Source organism: Dermacentor albipictus, chromosome 10 (assembly GCF_038994185.2).
Source record: "Dermacentor albipictus isolate Rhodes 1998 colony chromosome 10, USDA_Dalb.pri_finalv2, whole genome shotgun sequence".
NCBI classification, from domain to species: domain Eukaryota; kingdom Metazoa; phylum Arthropoda; class Arachnida; order Ixodida; family Ixodidae; genus Dermacentor; species Dermacentor albipictus.
Window position 1 is genome coordinate 21930531 of NC_091830.1, and position 14403 is coordinate 21944933.

A 14403-nucleotide genomic window follows, 5' to 3' on the forward strand; every position below is an offset into this window, starting at 1 on the left:
CCTCGTGAGATACGTTATCGTATGCCCCCTTGACATCCAAGAACAGAGCTGCAGATAATCTTTTGCGCGACTTTTGAAGCTGGACGTACGTAGCGAGATCAACAACACTGTCTATGGAAGAGCGATCTCGACGAAAACCAGCCATGCAATTCGGTAACATGTTGTAGTGCTCCAGGTACCACTCCAAGCGGGCAAGGATCATCTTTTCCATTATCTTTCCCACACAGCTGGCCAGCGCTATTGGGCGGTATGAGGTGGTTTCAAGTGGGGACTTGCCTTGCTTCAGGAGAGGGACCAAGCGGCTTATCTTCCATTATTCGGGAACTATGCCATCCTGCCAAGATAAGTTGTAGAGATGTAACAGTTCTCTCCGTGCGCCATCACTCAGGTTGTTCAAGGCGCGGTAGGATATTCCATCTGGTCCCGCGGATGAAGAACACCTGCATAGAGCAAGAGCCGCTTCTAGTTCCTCCATTATGAATGGAAGATCCATGCGGCCGTCACGTGAAACAGGGATGCGACTGGGGGCTGGAGAGCCTGGACCGGTTGCTTGGCCAGCGATCCTTGCACAAAAGTCTTCTGCAACATCAGCCTCTAGCCGCCCCTGGAAAAGCGCCAGCGCCTTGAATGGGAAGCGTTGTTCAGGGAAGGAACGTAGACCACGTATGGTTCTCCAGATGTGGGAAAGTGGCTTTCGGGGGTCTAGTGACTGGCAAAATCTTGCCCAACGTCGAGATGCCAATCTATCCATGCGACGTTGAAGTTTCTTTTGTAGTCGTCTGGCTGTCCTAAGATCTTCGATGGACTTTGTACGCCGGTAACGCCGCTCCGCACGACGACGGCGCGCACGAAGTCGCTCCAACTCTATATCCAATTCCGTGTGCTTCGACGAAACCGTGACCGTGCGCGTGGCGTGTGGCATTGCATACTTGATTACTTCCTCTAATCCAGAGGACAAACCCTCTCGACAAGCATCCTCCATGGTGGAAGTAAATAAGAATTCAAGTTCCATGGGATGTCGCGGGGTGCCCGAACTGTGTAGATCACTTGACCAAAAAGCAGCTGCAGCGGCAATCCGCCGCTTTGTCGTGGCTTGGTGCTGCCATCTGTCGAGCGCCGTTTTACTCACCGACGGCAGCAAAGGGCGCTGATGGCTTCCGGCTTTTGGCCTATTTCCACTTTTTGGACTAAATTTCACACAATAATAAAACCTTCCGGTGTGCATCTTGGCCTGAAACAGAAGATATTTTGAGTGCAGCGGACATGGGAAAAAAAAACTCCTGTGAATTCTTTTACAAGGAAACATCCTGTGAACAAAAATTATACTTCTCAATTCCCTAATAGTCCACCAAGTTAGGGTGTGACTAAACCGACTGAAAAGTGGGAATCAAAAAAATGTTTCCCATATGAAAGGATCTAAGTAAGCACTGGAAAGACGGAAGGATCTTCCTTGGGCAGACATTGTATCTTTGCAGACACTCCACCGTTTTGTAGCCATGACGTCCCATACCATCTTCCTCCATGAAGACAAAAATTATTTAAAAAATTGGAGCGTACAAGACCATCACGGCACTGATGGGCCTTTGGGCAAGTGTTTTTCTGTAAAATCGCATTTCACCAAAAATGATTACACCGTCTAGAAAAGGAAGAAGTGTACAAAAAGTTCTTGCCCCAAAAATCTCTCGCGTTGCAGGCTTGAAGGGAGCTTTAGTCGGGCAGTTTGAATATGGGTCAGCTAAAAAAATAAGTGGGCTTGTTCTTTTCATTGTCATGACTACTATTAATTCATTCTTCTTCGTTCATAGTGTTGCTCCAAAATAATTCAAGCGTTCTGCTCCTGTGCCAAAGGAATCGAATGCTTGTCTCCCATGGAACCTTACCGCCAGGCGGAGTACCAGAAATTCCTAAGAAGGCTTTGTAACTTTGTCCTCTTTTGCTTTGCTGTAAGGACACGAATCTTACTTCAATGCATTGCGAGACTGTCTCTCTCCTGTTTGCCACAAAAAGTAATATAGAAAAAAAAGGCACCGTTTTTATAAGAGAAAGGACGGCTACAGGCGACGATTTTGGCTATATATATATATATATATATATATATATATATATATATATATATATATATATATATATATATATATATATATATATATATATATATATATTGGTGGTGTGCGAATATTGAAATTTTCGAATACGAATAAGGCGAACAACTGTCTTCGAATATCGAATATATGTGTAGTATTTAAAAATTGCAAAACTAGGTAACAATAGCTTTATTACCATTTTAAAAATAATATTGCATTTTACGAGGTTGCTCCAGGTTAAAGAGGCACTCATTATAGGTAATGCACTCAGGTAATGTCAGGTAATGCTCTGTCAGGTAAACGCTTGTTACTGATTATCGCGAAGGAAAATTGACTGCTCAACATGTTCACAAAGTAAGGGCTCTCTATGCACTGTGACAACATTTGTCCAGGTAACATTTTTTAGTTGCATATTTTATTGCGCATACTTACAAAGCCCGAAAGTACATCATATATTGTTATGAAAGAGCCCTGGAATAAAGCTTGTTAAAAAAAATCGAAACCGATCATGTCTCACGGGCCTGATGCAGTAGACTGGAACAGAGCGTACACATTCATAGTAAGGTTCGTTACAGCACTTAAGATCACAGTGCTGTAACGCTGTGTCGTCGTTTGGTACCTTCTTTTGTCCTTGCTTTGTGTTGCGCTGTAACGAACCTTACTATGAATCCCAACCAACTGGCCCAATTTGCCATCTTGATGCAGAGCATACAGATAATGAGCGGATCATGTGAAGATCTCAGTGAATAAACATGTTCTTAGGAGAATGCGGAGCAAGCATATAATTCGTTAATTGCTAAATTATTCAGTCTGTCCGAATATCCGCCGTTTCGACCATTATTCGGCCGTCCTCGAATATTCGGTAATTTACGAATATGCATTTCTCGAATCGAATGCGCTTCGAATAAGGAAAATATTCGATTCGTATTCGAAATTTCGAATATTCGCACACCCCTAATATATATATATATATATATATATATATATATATATATATATATATATATATATATATATATATATATATATATATAATAATTTTTTTTTCAGCCGAGCATTAATCTGTTCGGAAACCGGTCATGCTTCAGTCGTTCAACGACGAAATTCCCACCCGTGTGCAGGCGTAGGTGCGTATGCGCTTCTGTGTTTACGTGGGTGAGGGTGCTCCGGGGCGCTTTGGCGCACATAGACATTCGTGCAATCATCTGTGCTTTCTCCAACTGTGACTCATTCTCTTTGATCCGTCACCACCTCACCGGGCGTAGTACTACGTCACGCCAAACCTGTCTCTAGGCAGGATTGTCGCTCTCGCGGGATCGAATCCCGGCCACGGTGGCCTCATCTCGATGGGGGCGAAATGACAAAACACTCGTGTACTTAGATTTAGGTGCATGTTATAGAGCCCTAGGTGGTCGAAATTTCCGGAGTCCTCCCCTATGGCGTGCCTCATAATCAGAAAGTGGTTTTGGCACGTAAAACCCCATAATTTATTTAAATTTTTTTTTCACTGTTACTCATTTAAGGCGCATTCCAGTGGGTGAGCAGCAGCACTCGAAAGAGTTCCCAGAGTGCTCTCTCGAGAGTAGCTGCGTTCTAATGGGCGAACAGGAGCACCAGAGCTATGATTCAACTGCGCGTGATGTCACGTGATGGGAACGCGTCATATTATTTTGTTTTGATTTTGTTTCCGTGGCCATGGATAGGCGCCAAACACGTACGTTGAACAAATCGTGGTTTCCTTTTTTTTTTCGCAGAACCATGCGCGGTTTCGGCTGGATGTAGCCAGGAAGGTCATTCACGGTACTCAGGCCTCCATTTGTGCCGCAGACTGCAAGCCTGTTCACCAGTGTTCGCCGCAAAAGGATGCATGCTGAGAGGGTAAGCGATTCGGTCACGTGATGTACCTTTACCCTCCCACCTGCTCTCGTAGCACACGGAACTTCTCAATGGAAAAGCCAGCTGCCGCAGTCTCGCTGCGACCTACTGCTCCGCTCTTCCTTGCTATTTGCCTGCACTCCTGTTCTGCCAGTGAAATGGGCCGGTAGTGTGCGTATGTGTGAGAGTGTGTATAACCGCCGCCTTCAGTGGCACAATGTATTATTAGGAAGGCGGCATTGGACAAAGGCGACAATAATGATGCAAACAGGGTCGGCGCTGGTCTTGTCTTCAGCCCCCTACAGCATTCACAATAAATCACTACAAACTAGACCGGTTGCCAGATATATCATGACAATGTACGTTAATGCGTATCTTTAAGTGTATGTGCAAGTGTGTAGGCGTCATATCGATTGTACACAACACGGGGGCATGTGGAAAATGGGCGGAGGAGTATGCGCTCGGATTTAATTCATTTTGCCGAGGATGCAGGTTTGCGTTTGCAAAGTATCATTTCTTTCTCTCTTTAAGCGCATCATTCCTTTTCGCTTTTCTCAGACCTTCCTTCCTTTGTTCCGCTTATTCATTAGCTGCTGTAGGAGTTGCGACAGCACTTGCGTGGGCTATTCTCCGGAGTTCTTACCCGGTCATTAGAATAAACAAAAAAAAAACTTATGGCGTCTAATTTGTCAGCTTATTGTTCCCTGAAGACTGGCTCAAGGAAGCTCATTCGGTAGCGACAATGAAATTTAAAATGCCGTATGCTTGCTGCTTCATTGAATCAGTAGATAATACAGTTATCCCTACGAGTTCTCTTCTTGTCTTTCGCCCTGCAGTTGTAGCTGAGTGATGCCATTGTCAAAGCAGATGCTTCGATCTCTTTTGGAAGATCCAATGCAACTTCAGCGAGCAATCTCAGAGGCGTGAGTTGATATTACATTTTATTGTAAGACACCGTTTGCTCTTTTGTGATTCAAAGTGCCGCTTAATGAGAGGCTGTCATTGTGCCCGGGCTAATTCCTTTACAGTTGCCTAGCAACGCACGTTCATCCAGTTTGGGCATAATAATGTTGGACGCCTGCAGGTTTCGTCTAAGCGACGTTGGTGGTTCTATCGTTGCGATACGCACCCGAAAAGACAATTTTTATGTGAAATGCTAAAGGTACCGTGAATGGATGAACCAATAGGTCAATTTAAAATGACATATTTAATGTGGGATACTGTACTTGCGTTTATTTGCCTGGCAGATGCCATAAGGGTTTGTCGTTATACTGGAGGTGGGTTGTTTTTGGCGTTGGTTGACAGTTGACAAAGACAGTTTGACAGGTTGACACAGACAGTTTGCAATTGCATCATGATACAGCACAAGATACCCGGGCAACAAATATTTTAGATACACATAAGATATACTAGCGCAATTATTGTATTTGATACAATAGTTTCCATTTCTATGTTAAGATACTTTGATACTTTGCAAATTTCTTACTATACATGTATATAAGGTAGCAGCAAACGCGTATGCACAGAAATGTTTGCTTGAAAATTTCTTGACTCCGACCAACCTTGTTTGATCGGAGTTTGGAATGAAATGTCTGTTAGTATCTAAAGATTGTGGCCTTTCTTGTTCAAGGTATAATATTTTGACTACACAATAATATGTGAAATCCACCAGATGTATGGCAACGCCATTCATGCATTCGTCAGACTTAGTAAGAAAGCGCCATACAAGGAAGACTTCGATAACACAAAATAGCGGCATCAGAACTAGCGAGCGAGACACCGCACGCATTGGCGTACGCAGTACAGTATGATAGCTGTGACCAACTGTCATGCCAGCGACGCAGCTAACAACAAGAAATCAAGAAAAAAAGGTCAGCTGAACGCACAAGTTCGCGCGCTTGTTCTTGTGGAGACCGTGTGACCGCCACCACGTGACCTTACTTCACCAATAGAAACGCGCTGGCCTTATCGTCTGCCTTCGCTGGAGGGCTCTGGCGGAAAAGTAGAAGGATGTTGGTGCCTTTAGTTTTATTCGTGTGGCTAAATCACAGGAGTATCAGCTTGAGATGCGGAGTTCACGCAACGTTTGCAGTTTCGCATGGTGATGTTGCGAAAGCAGTATCTTGTATCGTAAGATACACGATGCATTCTTTCATGTATCGAAAATGCAGATACTGATATAATTCTCGCCAGCCGTATCATGATACAGATACAAGATACCCTATCATGATATAGATGCGATAACCAAAGAGCATTCAAGATAGTATCTAAGGTTCATATATCTTCAACACTGCCCAGTACTGGCTAAAGAGACTGCACAGAATGAAGATAGTATGTTCATTTCCACCTCAGCAGATGGCCCCACAGACTTCGTCATTGATCGATGCTGTGGTGGCATGGGCCTTCAGCGAGTTTCGTCTCATGCTGAGGACAAAGCATACTCAATGTTTGAACGTTGTTATCGATATCAATTGTTTGCTCCGAAAATGCTGTAGTCCTAGAGACCCGACACCGTAGCTCGATAACGTATGGATTCCCACAAAGTTGACGGCGCCACAGCATTCAGCATTAACGTTGTGCGATACTATTGCTCCATCTGCTAGGCGTAAACATACTTTTAAAGCGAACGCTTTACTGGCCGCGAACTTGCGATTTCGCCAAGGCGGTGCTCTGAGGAGGTACATGACGTCACATCGCGCGCCTCGCCGCTGATATTTCTCTCTCTCTCACTCCCTAGTCAGTACTGCGCATGCGCCACTAGTAGCACCGAGCCACAGGTGTTCCGCCGCTGCGCAGCGCCGCGCCTTTCCGCGCCCGCTTTTGGTATGACGTCACTGCACGTTCCTCACCGTTGCGCCCGCCTCCGCTCGCTTCGCCAGCTGCGTCGCATGCCTGATAACATGTCGGAGGATCGAAAAGGAGAGCTCGCGTGCGCCGCAACCACAGTTGAGGCGACAGTATGGACGGCGACAATTCTGATAAGCAGGAGGGCGCCTGGAATCGTCATTGAAAAGAGATGAAGAAGAAACTAATCGCCCAGGAAACAGATAAACAGCGCGCCGAATGACTGGCTAAACGCCGCAACAGAGCTAGACAACCAGACTAACGGTCTTGCAATCAAGATTAACCAAGACTAACCATACCATACTATGCCTTAGCTTTCGCTGCGTATAACCTGGCATAGCCGAGCTATGCCACTGCCAATTTTTTTTTGTGTCGCCGGTGCCACTCTATGTCTGGCGGACAACAAAAATAAGACAAATCTAAAGAAACATGTGTCAGTACAGAATAAAAAAAGCCTTTCTCACTTAATTCTTAACTCATTTTGCAAGGTGAGGTCCAACTAGATTGAATTGCGCAAGTACATCCTGCCTGTCCAGCTTCCCATGGTGCTTCTGCATAGCTTGATCCAGTTATTACTGATTTTTTTTTCTTTTCAGCAAAAGCTGGATTATTCTGGCATCTCTCTGCACCACGCTTCTGAGAAAAATGAAGTTAGGCCGGAGGCGCAATCACAGATGCTGCGATCTCTCACTGTTGCTTTTCATTGATTGTAGCCTGAAGGAAAAAAAAAATCATCCAATCTATCCTGCTTTTCGTTTTGAAGATGAGAGGTATTAAAGATAAAAGAGAACCAGGCATAAAAGCTTATGTACCCGGAACGGTCCTGTGCGAAATTTCGTTATAGCGCTTCCTGAGAGCCCGAGCACTTAGGGTTCGTAATCTCGCTGCTAATTTCCCCATTCATGTCGGCTGTTGATCTTCAGTTCGACTTCTCAGAAACTCAGAAAGACTTCCCCATTAAGATTCCTCAATCAGACTTCCCCGTTAAGTAGAGTTTTGTGTTTGCCCAATCCAATTTTAAGCAAGCAATAAAAATTGACATTGCATTTCTGTCAACCGCCCTCATAGAGAGGTAATTGCGGCTAAATTTGATGCGGTATACACCACAATCCGAATTAGGTGAGCAATTTGCTAGCCTTTCGCAGAACTATTATTTTAAACTTTTAAGTTACATGTGCCGTTGGTCCGCTGCAAAATGACCTGACATTTGCAGCTAAAATGGCAGCAATATCTCTTTTCACCACACAGTGATGGACCTGGAGCGGAATTCTCAAAGCGAACTTACGGAGAAAATTTACGTTGGAAAACCGTTGCAAAAAATCGTATTCACAAAACTGCAAGCGTTCGCAACGTCAGCAAGCTTACGATGAGCGTCACTGCAAAAACAAGCGCTATATTGGAAACATTCAGAGCCCTTCCGCTGTGTGAAGATGGAAGACCAACAAAGCTGTTGGTTTCGTTCAGTGGTATTTCAGATTTTTTTATTTTGGTGGTTATGTTAAAGTGGTTGTAAAGACACAACGCATAACTTCGTTGTTTACTTCTGTCTTGTTTTTTGTTTCATTCCATTCACTTGGTCACCATATTGATCATTTCCTTATGGAGGTTGCTTTTAATGTTCCCATCTTATTAACAATGTTATGGCACATGACCTTCATGCCAATGTATAAAACATGGCATGGTTCAACGCCTCGTCAGTCAGTGCGCTTGATTTCATTCGTTGCGTTGGCTAATGGTGTTGGTTGGGAGCTAGTAATTTTCCTTGGTTGCCCTAAGTAGATGAGTGGTAAAGAGAGTTCTTCGTCGTGTTCGTCATATAACAGGGAGATTGGTTTCTTTTCCCCACCCGCTGCTATAGCCAAGTAACTGATGCGCGGTTCCAGGTCGCTGCCGGTTCGACGCGCATCGTCATAGACTTGCGTTTGGACAGCAGCATTCATTGCTCCGGCACATTGTTTTTGTAAACATCTCGATTGCATTTCTTCCTAGCCATAGCCAGATTCGCTGTAAAACATCAGTGCTTACCTTTGTGCCTGGGACCTCTTTGGTTCCCACGTTTGACAAGGGTAGTTCAAGGGCGCATTACATGTCCCCGAGCCCACAGGTGTACGTGCATTTGAGCATGGACCCTTTCCGCACTATCACCAGGATCAACCCACATGATGATTTGTTTTTGTCAAGATCACGGACACACTTTTTTCCATATCCCAGCCATAGACAGCTTCGATGCGAAAAGAGTTAGTGGTAACACCGGTGCATACTCCATTACTCGCGCTAAAAGTAAGTATAAGTCGATTAAAAAAACATAAAATGCTGTCGCAACTGCTTACGTAAGATAGGATTCTTACGATAGGGGGGTTTGCAGTCTTACGAACCTATGTCTATCTGTGCGACTAGAGCTGACGCGGGCGAACGTGCTGTTGGGGCCGATTGGCCAGAGGCCACGAATTGTAGCCGATGATGGTGCGAGCTTTCATCTTTTCGCCGCTCTCTGATTGGCCATGTCAAAGTGCATCGAGAAATGGTAGTGCATAATTGTAGTGGGCGAGCACTGCCGTCGAAGGCAGTAACCCTATTGTTTGCGCTGCGAAGCTTTGCCTAATATCTGACACGGTATGCTCACCTATGCGCTCAACAGCCTGATTTTTTGTACTTGTCAGGACATTTCATTTGGTGATAGCGTCGAGGTTTGCAATGATGTGTTGTGAACACTTCTCTCGTTATATATAGTTTAAGCCTGCCCTCACTCATAGAGCTGCACATGAGTATTTTCCAGACACTTTTGAAGCTATAATTCTCCATACAAAATGAAACAGCGAAAAGTGCCTAAACAGCTTCAATTGTCAAAGAGTGTTACTCTTGGACAATTCGCTTCAGTTTAGCGTGCTTCTAGCCTCGACTTTAATCATTAGTATTTTATTTCGTGTTTGGTACCGAACAGCAATACTGAAATACGCCGGTGACATCACGAGTTGCGAGAAGGCGCAATAACTTTTGAAGACGCCATTATAATGGCCAAAATGACATTATCAACAGTGCAATATTCGCACTAACAGTATTCACTAATTGCGTAAATAAGAAGTAACCGGTTGCCCATTCACAAAATTTGACGAAGTAAACGTTTGAGATAAGTATCTTAGAACGTCCGTTCAAACAGTGCAGCCGAAACCGGCCAGTGTCAGTCGTAAACACTTATCTGCACGCGGCAATGATTGCTTGGTAAACGATTACGTATGAAGCTCGCCGAGAAGTCCAAACAGGACTGAGTTACGCAGGAACTAGGTGACCTGAACTAGTCAACAGTAACAAAACAAAAGCCACGCTTGTAGCCAACATTCCGGCAAACGCACTTGACTTGAATCGGGTAAAGAGAGAGAGAGAGAGAGAGAGTCAACCTTTATTGACACCAGCAATCACGGAGAGGAAGCAACCTCTCTCCACCTAGCAGACGGCCGATATCTGTTGGGTCTCAGCGGCTGCCTTGTCCAGCTGGACGGCCCAGGCCTAGTGTCACTGGCTTGATCGGAGCAGCAGAGTCTCACACAGCCCAGTCTTGATTTTTGGGGCATGCATGTTCAAGCATGCCCAAGCGGTTTTGCATGCCCAAGCATGTCCAAGCGGCCTTCGAGCATGCCTTAGTCATGTGGCAAGGCAGCATGTTCAAGAGGGAGATCACTTTAGTGTGACAAAAGTGAAGGGGCTGACCGATGGAGCTTTGCATCTGACTTGTTACACTGCATAAAAGAAAGGGAGAATAGGAAGAAAAAGAGGCACACTGTTAACAAATTTGCATATTTTATGTGTGCCTAAGGGTGTAAACCGGTCTACAGCTAACACCCTTGCTCTCCTCGGGGTTAATAGTGTGAGAACGCACCCTGAAGGGCGTAGATTAGTTTACAGCGTAGTGAGGGTGATTATATATTGTGCAGTGTAATAATGCACGTGTTCGTCATGCATACATGTCCTGGGCACGCCATGTCACAATGTGCAGCCTCCTGTGGTGTATTTTTCTAGATCCTGGAGGTGAAACTGCACTAGAGGCCTTTTTAGCATTTCAGTTCCTATACTTAAAAAATAAGTAAATAACATAATACAAATTGGCGATTTCCTTAGAGTTGACACGAGGGCATAATGAAAACAATTGACTGTTTGTATCAATACTGTGCTCCTAGATAAATGTCTATGGTCAGCACAGCCACTTTTTGGATTGGAGCAAGAACATAAGATGACATTTGAGAGCGCGGTCAGAGGAGGCGCACCAGTACAAGATCTCCGGCTGCAGCAGTCGCACACATGTAATGTAAAGCAAATGCACTTTAGATGTGTGCTTTATCCATGATGAGAGCTGTCTGTACAAATTACAAACAAAGCCCTTGGTGGCTTGGCATGAAGCCCACTTCCAGTTCTCTGCCTGGTGTCGGCTTGGATTCGTGCAAAAAAACACAAATCAATATATATATATATATATATATATATATATATATATATATATATATATATATATATATATATATATATATTCTTACATTATTGAAAAGCAATGACGCCTTGTCGAACAATCCAGATCAAGAGTTAGAATGGCACTGTCCGCCGCAGGCAACATATAAAATTTGATGCAACTAATAAAACGGAAAGACCCTGTACACATACATTTTTCGTCGATCATGCTTACTCTCATTTGCGTTATGTCCGTTTAGATGAGAAAATAATTTTTTTTTCTGGTATTCGTAATGTTTCCTCCTTAAAGAATTCAAAATGTGAACAACGCTGTTGTCGTTCGCAGTGCTGTTTCCCTACGGCGCCATGGCCCCGAATTGTTCTGCTTCGAACTGGGCCTGTCGTCCAGACCAGACCATATGGAGCTGAGCGGGTGACGTTCTGCTCGGCAATCGCGACAAAGAGTGTGCGATATTGTAATTTCAGGACAAAGCTTGTGAACTCAACTAGGAATCACAACCATGAAGGCTGACACAGTGTCGCGAATGACGCAATAATTTTACGAGCTTTCCTTGTGTCTTATTTAGAAAGGAGCGCAGAAGATTGAGTGAGCTTTTTGAAGAAAGCTCTCTCTCTCTTTTTGAAGGAAGCTGAGGCGTTGTGCAGTTTTGCAGTTATTCAAGGAAACTACGCACTCTGGCTCAAAAAAAAAAAAATAAATCAATCCTACTTCCACATCATTCGTTCAAAGAAATAGACCAGAGCTCATTGCGACACTGCCGCCAAGGGGCTGCAGTAGAATTAATGTCGTGTTTGTTTTGTGCACCTACCCCTTCGGTCTTAGAAGAAAGATCATGTTAACCTCCTCACCAAAACTAAAACCTCTAAGAGGGTTCCTTGGCGTTGATGCATTAGAATTGAAAATTTCCGCGTGATTCGCCGAATACTGCTGGCAGTAAGTTCAAAAGTAACAATTCCCGCGAGTATCTCTCCACAAATAGAATACTAAGTGGACAGTGACAGATCGCGAGTGACTTACGGTGATGCAAGAGGCAGAAGGCAAGAGGCAAGAGGCAGAATGCGCTGAAGGAAATAGAAGAAGAGAGAAAGGAAAACTAATGGCAAGAAATAAAAAAAGATATGTTGTTCCCAGTAACGAAATAGGAGGACCCTCTTGCGAAATTTTCGGTTAGAGAAGTTTGCTGAATCTCAACTTCGAAAAGCGCCTCGATACCGGAGAAACCAATTTGTGGTGCAGTATAGGTACTCCACGTTTCTTTCTGCAAGCCGATGTTACTATTCTTGCCTTTTTAAAAGACATTTGTTATACCTGTGCTTTAGGATAAAAAGATGCCTGAGGAAGGTCTTTGTTCTTTCTTTCTTTCTTTCTTTATTAGGACATAAAACATACAGTGTTAATGATCGTGTTTTCTGTTTGAACACCAAATGTTAGTATGTGTGTCTGTCGGTTGGTCGATTGACCTGGCCGGGTTGGCCTGCCGGTTCGTGCGTGATCAGGCCAGCTCCTCCTGAACGAATATTTCTTAGGCCCAAACAATGAAACGTTCCTTTCCTTCGAGCGCTTCCTAACCTTACGTGAGGCCTCCTTACAGCGAAGGACCGATGGAGGAAGCAAGCATACTCTGAAAGCTCCCTTCACCCGTCCTCACGTAAGGAGTGGTTGCCGCCATGCCTGGGTTCGAGATTATCTCTTAAAAGCTTTAGGCGAACACCAGAACACCATTATTCAATAAAAAAGGTTGTATCGTCGCACAATCTCTAAGTTGATGAGCTAATATAGAGAAGCGTGGACGCTTTCTTCTAGTTTTGTTTACTAAACTTTAAAAAAGTTGCGCATTACAGTGCGAAACTTGATGTACTCCAGCAACGCTGGCACGCCGGCGTCGTGCAACGCCTAGCAACGCTTCCATGCCGCACGCGTGACTGAAACGAACGTGCCTGGCAAAACGTACCATGCTTGCGCTTCTCCGAAGGTGGGCGACAGCACGCACGCGCAAGCAAACGTCACGTGGTTAAGCAGTGAGGCGAAGCGCTCGTTCAGGGCCACGAGCGGCGTAAGGACGCATGAAGGTAGCTTGGCCCAATCAATAAAACGTTCCTTTTAGGGGTGTGCGAATATTGAAATTTTCGATTACGAATCGAATACGAATAAGGCGAAGAACTCTCTTCGAATATCGAATCGAATATCGAATACATGTGTAGTATTAAAAAATTGCAAGAGAGGTAACAATTGCTTTATTACCCTTTTAAAAATAACATTGCATTTTACGAGGTTGCTTCAAATTAAAGAGGTACTCAATTATAGATAATGGACTCAGGTAATGCCCTCAGTCAGGTAAAACGCTTGTTACAGATTGTCGTGAAGGAAAATTAACTGCTCAATATGGCCAGAAAGTAAACGCTCTCTATGCACTGTCACATTTCTACCGGTAGAAAAGACTCTTTCACTAGGAACTGAAGTGGCAGGGATCGCCAAGTACTTCTGGGCGAGTGCACTTAAAAGCGGGTACCTGAAGCGGCCAATGGACTGCCACCACTCACAAGGATTCATGCCCCTTTCCAGAAGAGGCTTTTGCGCGTAGTCTGTAACTTCCCTCTCAGGGGCAGATGCCAAATGTGTCTTCTCTTTGTTCATCACTAGATCGTCAAAAGCATTCCATACACTCGAGGCCACCAGTGGACACGAAGTCGACGCTGGCACGGCGGTGTCCCCACGGTGTTCCAGGACGGCTTCCTGGAGCTCCCTTGTCACAAGGTTTTTCAGCCAGATCATCTGACCAGATGCCTGATGAACTGTGGCCATAAATCGCGGATCAAGAAACATGCCTAGGCTGGCCACTTCATCAAATTTCCACTCCGCACAAAGAGCCTTGATACATTTTGAATCAATGTTAGCAAACCCTGAGTTGCCTTTGCAACCCTCAAGGCAATGGGGCATTCCAAAAATAATCGGAATTATAAAGCTTGGTGAAAAAGAAACCGAAACTGATCATGTCTCAAATGCCTGAAGCAGATAGACTGAAACAGAGCATACAGATAATGAGCGGATCATGCGAAGTTCTCAGTTAATAAAAATATTCTTAGGAGAATGCGGAGCAAGCATACAATTGGTTAATTGCTCAATTATTCGCAGTCTATCCGA

The 14403-nt window shown here is 44.4% G+C and overlaps 1 protein-coding gene across 7 annotated transcripts in view; it reads left to right on the top strand.

Moving 5' to 3' along the window:
* LOC135919679 (galanin receptor type 1-like) overlaps window positions 1–14403 on the top strand; it is a 214602-nt gene that overhangs the window by 35518 nt on the left and 164681 nt on the right. For 4 of the 7 annotated variants that reach the window (XM_065453526.2, XM_065453523.1, XM_065453529.1 and 1 more), the window contains exon 2: window positions 3839–3962. The exons of 2 other annotated variants lie outside the window; for them this stretch is intronic. The gene's annotated coding sequence lies outside the window, so the exon portion shown is untranslated. Of the gene's footprint in view, window positions 1–3134; window positions 3212–3838; window positions 3963–14403 lie in introns of all 7 variants that reach the window. One more of the 7 variants, XM_065453525.1, reaches the window with a different exon arrangement.